We start from the raw sequence: 11,124 nt of genomic DNA, 5'->3' as shown, positions 1-11,124 counted from the left end.
AGACTGCGTTATAAGGCAATTACGAGAAACTGCATAAACCCAGGGCGGAGGAAAGAGGCAGCAAAAATAACAGCACCCTCTCTAACAGCCTGCTACACAATCAAAACTTGCCAATAATGGCAAAGGGGAGAAGGGATGAGACTTCCTCTGTGTAGAGGCGCACTGTGTTGTACCGTCTCATAGACACTTAAGGTTTCCCCACCTTTCACGTTAGCGACACCTTGTTTAGGTTGTCATGCCAATAGAGCTTGTTAGTCTCTGAATTTGTTAGTGTGTGAATGTGTTACCTCCCTGGGAAGAGGAATGTGTGTATGTAGGGAGGGAATGCGAGTGTGTGTGTTTGGAGGGGTGTGTGTACACACCCTGACTGGGAGGAGGAAGGCGTGTGTGTGTGGTGGGAGGGTGTGTGCATGTGTCCCTTGGTTGAAGAAGGGAGCTCGCTGCAGTGTGCCCACCCAGGCGAAGTGGAGTGAGTGAGGCTGTGTCCATGTGTTATGGCTGGGAGAAGGCTGTGTGAGCGCGCGTTTCTGCTCCGGGTGTGTGTATGCGTGCACCCTAGCTAGCAGCAGAGAGGGTGTGCATGGGTGTACACCCTGGCTAAGGGGCATGGAGCTCCTCAAGTGTGCAGTCCGTGTCTGTGCACACAGTGTGTGCCTGCGTGTGCCTCTGATTGTCTCCACAGCTCACTCCATGCTGTGCCGAGCTCCCGGCCCGCTGCTGTTCCCTTTGCACAGCGCACACATCCGCAGACACACACCAACACCCACCACCACCAGCAGCCACCACATCACATGCAGTCGGAGGGAGATTACACTGGGGCGAGAGGAGCTTTTCCTTTTTTTCTCAGCCTGCAATCCTAGCCGCTCGCTGCACTGATTTTTTTAGAGGATGGCTTTCCCTTTTTTTGTCCTCCCTCAGCCCCCTCCGCCCCGGGGGGGATGGTGATTTGGAGGAGTCAGGAATACAGAGCAAATAATCAGCATCAGAAAAGAAGCCACCAAAACAAACCTCTCCCCTCTGCGCGGGGTTGTCAACAGAGCACTTGCACAGGAAATCGGAGACCGGCCCCTGGAAGAAAGAGGGAATCCCTGAGCCTTTTGTGGTTCTCCAGCCCGTGTTTATGCTGAACGTGGTGTGTTTGAATAAGGTAAGCGGAGGGGCATTGCTCGTCGACTGTGGAGTGTTTCTTAAGAATGAATCCCCACTGCTTCTTACGCTGATATTAGTTGCAAAGAAGATGGAAACTGCCATATGGCTCCAACTGGACTTACAGTGCCCAGATCTGACTTAAGATATTATTTATAAGTAAGGTAGCTGGGAGCTTTCTCCTTGAATGCACACGCAAAAGTGCAACATTCAGAAATGCTTCTCGAGGAGCTGTAAAGCGATGCTGTTTCCAGGCACAGAACTGTTTTTAGACAGGATGCCTGGTAGGTTCAGTTTTTCATAAATATGATTCCCCCCGTTGTGGATGGGGTTGAAAGATTCTCATGTAGCGTACACACGAAAAATTGTGATTTCTATTTTTATTCCTTCAAAGCTCTTAGAGGAAGAAAAACATTCTGTAGTATTCTACCTCCTGCCTTTGATGAAATATAAAGATAAATGCTCACCACTTGTTTCTGGTGCACTATACTGCTGGTGGGGACCTGATGAAATAAAACCTTACATCTCTCAAAAGATATCTGTTATTGTACTTTGCCAGTGTACCTAGTGACTTAAAGATCTTCCTTATCAAAGTAGTGAAACTATTAAACATACCCATACCGGTATAGTATGCAGCATACTGTAATTTTATATACAATACTGTGTTTAGAAATGTGTGTATTTATAAATGTGGGTATGCTGCATGTTTATACATAATCCACTCCATATATTTTATTGATTTATAGCAATATTTAAATGCATGGGTACATAAAGCTATGTTTATAACCTATGCATGTACTGTCCATATTTATAGTAGCTCTTGGACTTCATTCAAGTCAAGTTGCATAATGATTAAGATATAAATAAATGGTATATTTACTGTTTCTGGGACATTTTAACTCATTGCTGATGAGACTAACTCCAGTTCCCACATTAGTGCTAAAATCACATTTCATTTTTCTATATATAAAGGGTGTGTTAATACTGTCAGGTGTAAGAGATGTCCCTTAGCAAATAAATAGTCATCAAGACCTTGTGACTAAGAGGACACCTAAGAGAGAGATTTCAGTCAATAATCCTATCCTTTAGTACTGAAGAGCTGCCAGGGTCGGTTTAGATGAGGAAGAATAGCAGCAAAGCTGGACAGGCTTGGGGAGTGGAAACCTGCTTGGTGAGGAAGCTTTGCTTTAAAACCACAGAGTTCTTCAAGTTTACCCAAGTGGTGTGTTTGAAGGATGCTTCAACCAGTTCAGTGGAGAAATAGAATCAAGCACTTGAGGCTGAGCAGGAGCTGACAAAAACTACATATCTAATCAAGAAGTAGGGCCTGATCCTACTTCCATCTGAAGGGAGTTTTGCCAGAGACTTTAGTGGCAGTAGAATCACTCAATTAATGGTGGCTGTGAGATTTGTTGGCTGTATGATCATCTTCTATTTGGTATTAACGGTCTGGTAATCTTTGTCAGAAAGGTAAGGTGCAGTGGAAAAAAGTTCGTACACAATTTGTATTGCCCAGTCCTCCCTGGCCTTTCAGACACTTACACACCCAGTCCCCTTTCCCAGTTTCTCCTGTATTTTCAGCTGCCCCAACTCATTTTTAAAGGATACCTCGACATGTTGTTTTCAAAACAGTGTATGCTCGAACTACACTGCCCTCCTCCTTTCTCTATCAGACACTCGCACTGATGTGCTGCACTGGCCTCAAGTTAGCCTCAGTCATAAGTATACACACACTAAAAATGAAAATGTCTTCAGGATCAAGATCAGGAGGAAACGATGTTCCAAATGGAACTTTATTTTGTTCTGATCATTTCTACTGGATTCAGCATTTTGAAATTTCCTGTTGGCTTGATGGTGCAATTTCCTATGCATTTATTTATGGTCACACTTTTTTTTTTTGGCAAATTTAATTGGCACACATCTGGCTTGCCATTCAGGGACAAGCTAAGGAGAAAAAGAGCAGGGGAGGTAAAAGCATAGAGGAGCTTCCTTGCCAGAGTTTGGAACTCAACAGTGCTTAATTTGTCATGAAAGAGATGCTGGGGCTCAAGAATGATTTACTCTCATAATTGATGTGACAAGCCCAGAGGTGCCGGGGCTATGAACTCCCAAACCTAGAGTTGCTGGTGCTGAGTCCCAGCAAGTCCTCGCACAAATTAAGCACTGAAACTCAACCAAATAGTTTGCAGATGGTGTTCCTGTTACTTTTCAAAAGAAAATCTCAATTTTCCAAGTTCCTTGAGCTCCATGTTAGTACATGTGCAAATAACATCTTATTCTTGGGGCACTAATTATTTTTAAAGCTATGTATCTGAGGGCATCCCATCCAATATTCTAGTTCATATTTTGTTCTTTTAGAAACTATATACTGGAGAGGGCTATATAGTCTCAGTTCTGCATGATTCATATGAAAACAGTCAGCTACATTAATGACATTTTGAAAAGTGCTTAGTGATTTTAGGGGGGGTCCCACTTGAGACACCTTTAAAGGGGCTTGATTTTTAGGAAGTGCAGATATCCTCAAGAATCTGGAAATAGAATGAGTTATCTCAAGTTAGGGACCCAAACATTGAGGCACTTAAAAATCACTAGTTTTGTGTAAAAGTTGGCCAGACAGTACACACACCTCAATTAAAAGTATGAATTTTTAAACTTTTGTGGATCATTTTTATCAAAGAATTCTGTTTTTGCTTTATAAACTTTTATCTAGCAACAATATGCATATGGTTCTTAAGAATTATGGGTGATGTCTATCTAATGGATTCTTTGTATGCTTATAATACTTCACTAGGACATATTTTTGGCAACAAGGCTTTCTATTTTGTAGACATCTGAACGTGACCAACTCAGACAAACTTTACAAATGAACTGTTTTTACCCTCTATATCTGCAGTATTATCGTTTCTACCAGAATGTTGGCATCATGAGAGAAAATGTATGGTTTCTTATAGGAAACTGTCATTTTTCTTTCTAGTTCATGGCTTGGATGGTGGTACTGGAAACTTTATTTATTGGATTTTTCACTCAATATGTGGAATGTCTTTTACCTATCACGCTATAGTAGGTAGAAACTAATGTCCACTTTCTGACTGCAACTTTTATCAATAAATCAATATAACCCTTTAATCACGTAACCTAAGTTTTTTTTATGTCTAGAGGAGTTTCTCCCTCCCACCCTAAAAATAGTGGATGCACCATTGCTTGGGACATTCAAAACTATGCTGGACAAAATTCATGCAATTTTACAATAGAAAACAAAGCTGGTTTGACTGAAAGGTAGATGACCAAAGAAGTCTGTCTCTAAGGCCATGATTCTATAACAGCATGGAAAGAATCTGTTTTGTGGTGTTTTTTTGCTCATTGCACATTTTCAGATAGCATCTCTTTTACTGTCTGCTGTAGCAAACAGACTTTTATTTTATCTTGCTATTTAGCATGACAATTAATTTTTACTCTGATTTAATTTAAAAATTATTAAAATAAATAGCTAAATTGAACAAGAAGATTTTCATTTAATAGAAATTAGTCATTGTCTTCTCCTCTAGTTTGATTTTATGTTAGAATATAATCCTAATTTCATGACCACATAAACCCTAGGTATTATATGCATCAGTCAGAATATCTAAAATTTGTTAAGATTATACTGGCCATATTCCCCTTTATGGGTAGAGAGACTAGGAAGGCCATTCTATTTTCTAGTGATATTGAACTTGAGAACTACTTGTATGAACTATAGTCTAAGTGCAAGTGACACACACATTTGTGAACTTGCAACTGCCAGCCATGCAAAATTATTGTAAACTGAGGACTTGTGGTTGTTACCTTAAACTACAAGCAATAAAAATAGGATAATTTTGAACTAAATTTAGTACATGAGTATTATTTTGAAAACTCAAAATAATTCTTACTCATTTATGATGACCACACCGAAGAACAGCCTGCAAACACTAATGGAAAAGGCTTGGTGGCATAAAAGCTTGGGGGTTTTTTAATGAAGAAAATCTACTCTTAACCATAATGACAGGTAAAACAGAGTGTTTGTCTGGTTTCCATATGGCCCCATTCATCCTTTCACAGACCCTGAGGAGCCGTCAATGAAATTACGTGGACAAAAGTGAGGAGAATAAGGACCAATATATTTTCAGATACACTGGTGAGATGCATGAAGAATATATTTCAGGCAGGGCATAATGTAGTGACCGCCAGCAGTATCCAGCAGCCATAGTTTTAGTTCCCATAATATAGTGAAAGCAAGACCTCAGTATATTGTGACATTGCAGAAGTTTATGCATGCTGCCTCTGTACTGTGTGTTAGTTCCTTAAGAAATAAATAATTAAGAAATAAAATGTCCGCTTTTTAGGTAAGATAATGTGGCCAGGAAATAGAAAGTAAAGCTGTAATGAAAATTAATAGTGCAAACTCCTAAAATGCGACATCTGTTGACTACACCAAGGATGAGTTTATCCCATTGATTACATAACAAGTTAACAAATAGAGATCAATTACTATCATTCTATTTCTAGGCAATAAAATACAAAATAAACTTACCTGGGAGTTTTAATAAGAAGCATCTCAAAACAATTCATAGCATTTTTTTATTAAGAAGTAGCTCATTAAATATGAACCTGTTAGAAAATAGCCTTATTTTCAATTTGCAAAGAAAGTGTTGATGAAGAAACTAACAGATGCAGCAGCAGCAAAAAATGAGACAATAGGTTGGTTCTACAGAGAATTCAGTTATGCATTTTGATTTTTAAAACTTGGGTCATCAGTGAGTTTGATGGCCTTAATCTAACTGGATGAATTCCCACATCATGAACCTTCTTGTCTGTTATCATATACTTAATATGGATGCAAAGATAGCTGATGCAAGGATACCAATGTTATAGAGAGATGCTAGGACATCGTGAGCAGAAAATGTACCCAACCTGCAGTCATTTTGCTACAGCTAGAACAATTGCACTGATGTTTCAAAGAAGACTTAAAACAGAGAACTGCAATAATTGGCCTTGAAATTACAAATGCATGAGTGACAATGTCTAACGTGCTCATTGAGTGGTTGCCAAGGTTAATAGCCCCAAAAAATTATTTACCTTGACAGTGGTGCCAACTTCCAGATTATTTCCATCTAGCTCTTTCCCCACACTGATCATTGCTGATGCTAATTGCATAGTCTTGTGCTAAAATTGCATTCTGGCCAAAATTGTCAAGCCTGGGTGCCTAAAGTTAGGGCTGCAAATTCACATTTAAGTGAATGCTTAAATGCCAGGTTTTCAGAGATGCTGACTGCCACTGAAGTAAATGGGAGGTGTGGATGTACAGCACTTCTGTAAATTGGGCCATTACTATTCAGTAGGCCTAGATATGAATTTATATGCTTAACTTTAGTGATCCAGGTTTTAAAATGTTGACCTCTCTATACAGGACTTCATTTAAGGGGGCTTCAAAGTTTTATTAAATGTTTTGGTTTCATACATAGAAAGTGTTTTAGTGCATTAACTCATTTACCATGCCAACCTTAAAAGGACTTTCCTTTTAACATGTATTTATTTCAAAATGCCTTATACCATTGATATTGCATAGGGCTGTGCATATATGTCCATATTTGTTTTGGATTCCTAGGCCAACTTTTAGATCTCAATATGAATAATTCAGATATCAGCTTTCCACTAGCCTGATACCTGCCTTTCCAAAACTCATGCAAGGCCCAGTTCTGGTAGGACTCAGTAAAATACAAAACAAATGTAAAAACTCCCCACGTTAGACTACAGTTCCCAGGAAGAAGTGCTCCCCTGCCAGCTACCGAAGCCAATGGTAGCCTGGATGCAGCACAGCTGAAGAAGGCAAGGGAAGATCTTGGGCAGTTAGCAGGATACTATGGACATCTTGTAGGCCCACTTTTTTGAGGGTATCCACCAGAGAATTTGGGACACCTGGAAGTTCAAGGTGTTGGCTGTTCCAGATTCAAGCTAGGGTATGGAAAGCCTCTGCTGATATTTGTTTATTTAATTTTTAGTGATAAAGGCTTTCCCATGATGAGACTTTGCTGCTAAGGCTTTGTGTAGATTTCTAACTATGTACAAAGGCACTAGTTAAAACTGAGGCACATAGATATTAATTGACTTGCCCAGGGAAGTCTTTGGCAGAGCCATAAATTGAACCCTGATCTCTTAAGTCCGAGATCGGTTCCTTACAAACAAGACAATCTTTCCTCTGAATTTCAATTTACTGTTATTTTTTGGATGCTCTGATTCAATGGTTAATTCCATCAATAAATTCAAGTTCTGATTTCAGATTCTGATAAGTGACTTGGATTCATGGTTATGGTTTTAGATTTGCTTTTATTCAAAGATTAATACAAATCAGATAATAATAATAATCAGCTTTAGTAATCTGCTTCCATTAATTTAAATAAATAATCTCCCAGAAAAATGCTTCGTTCCTTATTTTTTCAGTTTGTTGGTGGCAGCGATAATTGTTATCAAGCACGGAAGAGGGAGATTCATGAAGACAGTGTTTTCAAAAGGGTGCCGCTGTTTTAGGCCTACCAATCTTGACAGCATCTCATGGAAGGAACGTGCTGAATTAAAAATATCTCCCAGTTTCAACGTGTTGTGACATTATGAAAACCCCAGTCAAATAGTAAATACAAAAATGGGATCTAATTTATTATTAATACTAATCAGAGTTTTCTTACAGTATGGCTCCGAGGCTTCACTCAAAATCAAGGCCCTGTAGTGCTAGCTGCAGTACAAATATATACTAAGATGCAGTCCCTACTCTGAGGATATCAAATATTCAGTTCTGGATCTATGAAAATAAAAAAATTGCCCACAATTCAGCTCTGTGTTCCCTGTGACAATTGACGCGCACCAAGATTTCCAGAGAAGGATGAATATGCAGTAAAAGACACGTTTTCAGCTAGTCTATAGTAAGTCAGCCCTTAAGAACAGAATGCAAAAGTGAATAGAAAAATGGAGACGCTGTGGAGAGTTAGGCCCAAAACAAAACCTTGTGAGACATGCTAACATGCTGTGTTAGATTAGATGAAATGGAAATGTATTTTATAAAACGAGCAGGAATACGTTGGAATTGATTTTGCTAGGATCAGGTAGCCAGCTAGTTGTCAAAAGCACAAACGATGAAGTATTAATAATGAGGAATGACAGGCCCAGAGTTAGCCTGCAATAAAATATCATTGTACATCTTTGCAAGGCTTGACTCTATGTTGTGACAGTGTCTGAAGCCAGATTATGGTATATCAGATCAACTGGAAACCCAAAGATGGCCCTAGAGTTGCTGTACCACAGCCTCGACCAGCATTTTTACTGCAGTGTAAGAAATGAGCCAGAGGCCTGAAAAATCCATAAAGAGCTGTGATAAAATATTTTCTGTGTGGGTGTGTGAGAGAGAGAGAGAGAGAGAATGAATAGAGAGAGGAAAGGTAGGGATGAAGTAGCTTGCAGTATTTTTCAGTTGTGGCGGGTACCTGACGAGAAGACATAACATTTACAATCACTTTTATGGTAATAATTGAATATTCCAGGGAATCGAAAAACAACCCAAGTGGTTTAGTTTAGTGTCCAAGCTACAGTGAAGTGTCATCGTAGTGTCACACCAGGCACAGAAGCTAAGAACTGATAAAGTTTCTCCTATTTTCACACAAAATTACAATGAACTTGGAAAAATAAACTAGGCAAACAAAGCTCATGCTTATTTAAAGTTCTCCAGGTCAACTACACTTGAGCCTAGGGCTGATCTACCACTCTTTATTGGAGTTAAAATCCAATAAGTAATTACATGCGCTATTGGGGGTTCAAAAAACTTAAATAAGCCAAAACATTCAAGCACTTGTAGTTACCAGGTTTTGTGAACATTCTACCAATTGCCTCTTTTACTGTCTTCAGGCTGCTTAACTACCTAATTCTGTCCGGCCTGGTTTGTCTGTTTGAGGCTTAAAAAAAAAAAAAAAAAAAAATTAAGTGCTACTGATTGGGTGAGTTCAGCTCATCATCCATGCTCAACCTGAAGAGAACGAGGAACTTATCAAACTGACTTAGGTGCTTGGATAGGCTTGTTTATAGAAGTTCCAAAGCCTTGTAAAGTGTTCCCTACAGCTGTCAGCTGCATATAGTCATAAAACTGGTCTGCAAGATCTTGGACAACTGTTTTATTTTTCAAAACCAAGAAATATGTTTTAATAATTTAATAAATGTATGGAGTATCAAAGTTTAACTACTTTTCTTAAGTTTTCACATTTCTCTCTCTCTCTCTGTGTTTGTGCGAGTGTCTGTGTTTTATGTATGGAGCTGGTGGCACTGACTTTAGTTAAGGTTGCCCAACACTTTCCATTATCAGATCTTTCAGTTGCTTATAATTTTGTCGAACTTTAGCTGTTTGGGCTGGAATTTTCCATGCTGGGTGTCTGCCTCAGGTTGATTTCTTTCTTTCTTTTTTTTTTAAGTTTCAGCTAAAAGAGTTCAGCAACTTCAGAGATGAAATTAGGGGGAAAAAATACTATTTGCCCATGCTTTAAAAAAAATAAAAAATCTTGCAAGTATTTCATTGAGAAGCTCATTGCACCTCCATGATTTGGACAAGGAACTTGAAATGTGTGTGTGTGTGTGGGGGGGGGGGGGGCTGGAGGGTCAGCTTCATATCAGGGATTTGTCTTTTGCTGTCCCCATGAAACTGTTTCCCAAAATATCCCCAAAATATCTTAGTTCTATTCCTCTGAAGAATCTCAGTTTGCACACGCTCAGTAGAAGTTTGTTAGTTTGTACTAAACATGATCCATCCATGGGCTGAGCAGGTGTACCATGGGCTGAGCAGGTGTAAAAGGGTAGGGGGATGTTGAGGCAATATTATCTACAAGTTTATTACATTCCCCTTCTTTCTGTTCCTGTACTTAGAGGCCAGGTACAGAACTCTCTTTTCAGAGTTAAACCTCAGGGTTATTGTATGAAAATCTTTCCTGTTCCCACACTGGGACTGTGATAAACTGCGGCTCTGTCTGTACAACTTATTAGTTCTGATTGATATTGTGATATTGTCATATGAAAAACTGCTGTATCATGAACACCTGTGCAAATGTGGATCCATCATTGCTCACAGGTCTTGCAGCAGCTTTGCACCAGAAAGATACAAATAGAAGCTGTTTAGGACTTTAACAACGCTATCACAACTCAAACATCTGGGAACAAAAGAGTTAGCTGGATCCCTAGAAATCCAAAAGTTAGCTGAACTCCCCCTGAAAGGAGAGGAGAAGGTAGGTACAGTAGAAACTTACCAGGATAGAACAAAAGAGGAATGGGGTGTGGGAGGGGGGAGGAAGAGGAAATGTGGCACTAGAGAGAGAAAGGTGGGTGAGGGACTCCAGGAGGGAGAGGTCATCCAGCATGTAGCAGCCTCATGGGATAAGGGGACCTGCATGCTTTCCTGAGTCCAAATGGCCCCAAGGACTCTGGACAACCCAAGGGTCTTGGACCCCAGCCCAAAGAATGCCACGAGGCAGGGACATGCATTGAATGTTTATTGTCTTGTATGATCTGTACTCTCCTGTGCTTTGTATGATCAAATAAATGTGGAGACTCTGAGAAAAGTGGCTCTCTGTGTTAACTGCTCCATAACTGTTGCATGCCCCTGAGAGTTACATTGTAAACCAGAAGCTTCACACCTTTTGGACAGAGTTCTGGGACAGGGGTGTGTTTAAGTAACTAGGGTACCTTGGGGATCAACACTGGTCCTGAAGGCCTAGGCCAGTTGGGCTGAGGAGAAAGGGTAACAGACTGAGAGTCAGTGCCCAGGCAATATTCCAGAGAGGCCAAAGGAGGAACCCGTATGTCAGTCTGTTGAAGCTTCAGAAGCTTAGCACACCCCAGGGCATCAGAGTACAGAAGCTTGGATTCCCCTCATGGCCATCATAGTGAAAGGCCAAGAGGGGGTGCTTGCTAAGCTCTGTGACAGAGACAAAAAGT

General features: G+C 40.0%; 1 protein-coding gene across 1 annotated transcript in view; it reads left to right on the top strand.

Annotated features, from left to right (window-relative positions):
* Positions 1-411: 411 nt before the first annotated feature.
* KCNB2 (potassium voltage-gated channel subfamily B member 2) overlaps positions 412-11,124 on the top strand; it is a 303,213-nt gene continuing 292,500 nt past the window's right edge. Inside the window, exon 1 of the mRNA XM_074944237.1 lies at positions 412-1,147. The gene's annotated coding sequence lies outside the window, so the exon portion shown is untranslated. The remainder of the gene's footprint in view (positions 1,148-11,124) is intronic.

This window comes from Natator depressus, chromosome 2 (genome assembly GCF_965152275.1).
Source record: "Natator depressus isolate rNatDep1 chromosome 2, rNatDep2.hap1, whole genome shotgun sequence".
NCBI lineage: Eukaryota > Metazoa > Chordata > Testudines > Cheloniidae > Natator > Natator depressus.
The sequence above is the reverse complement of the archived record's forward strand: the minus strand, read 5'-3'. Positions and strand labels throughout refer to the sequence as shown.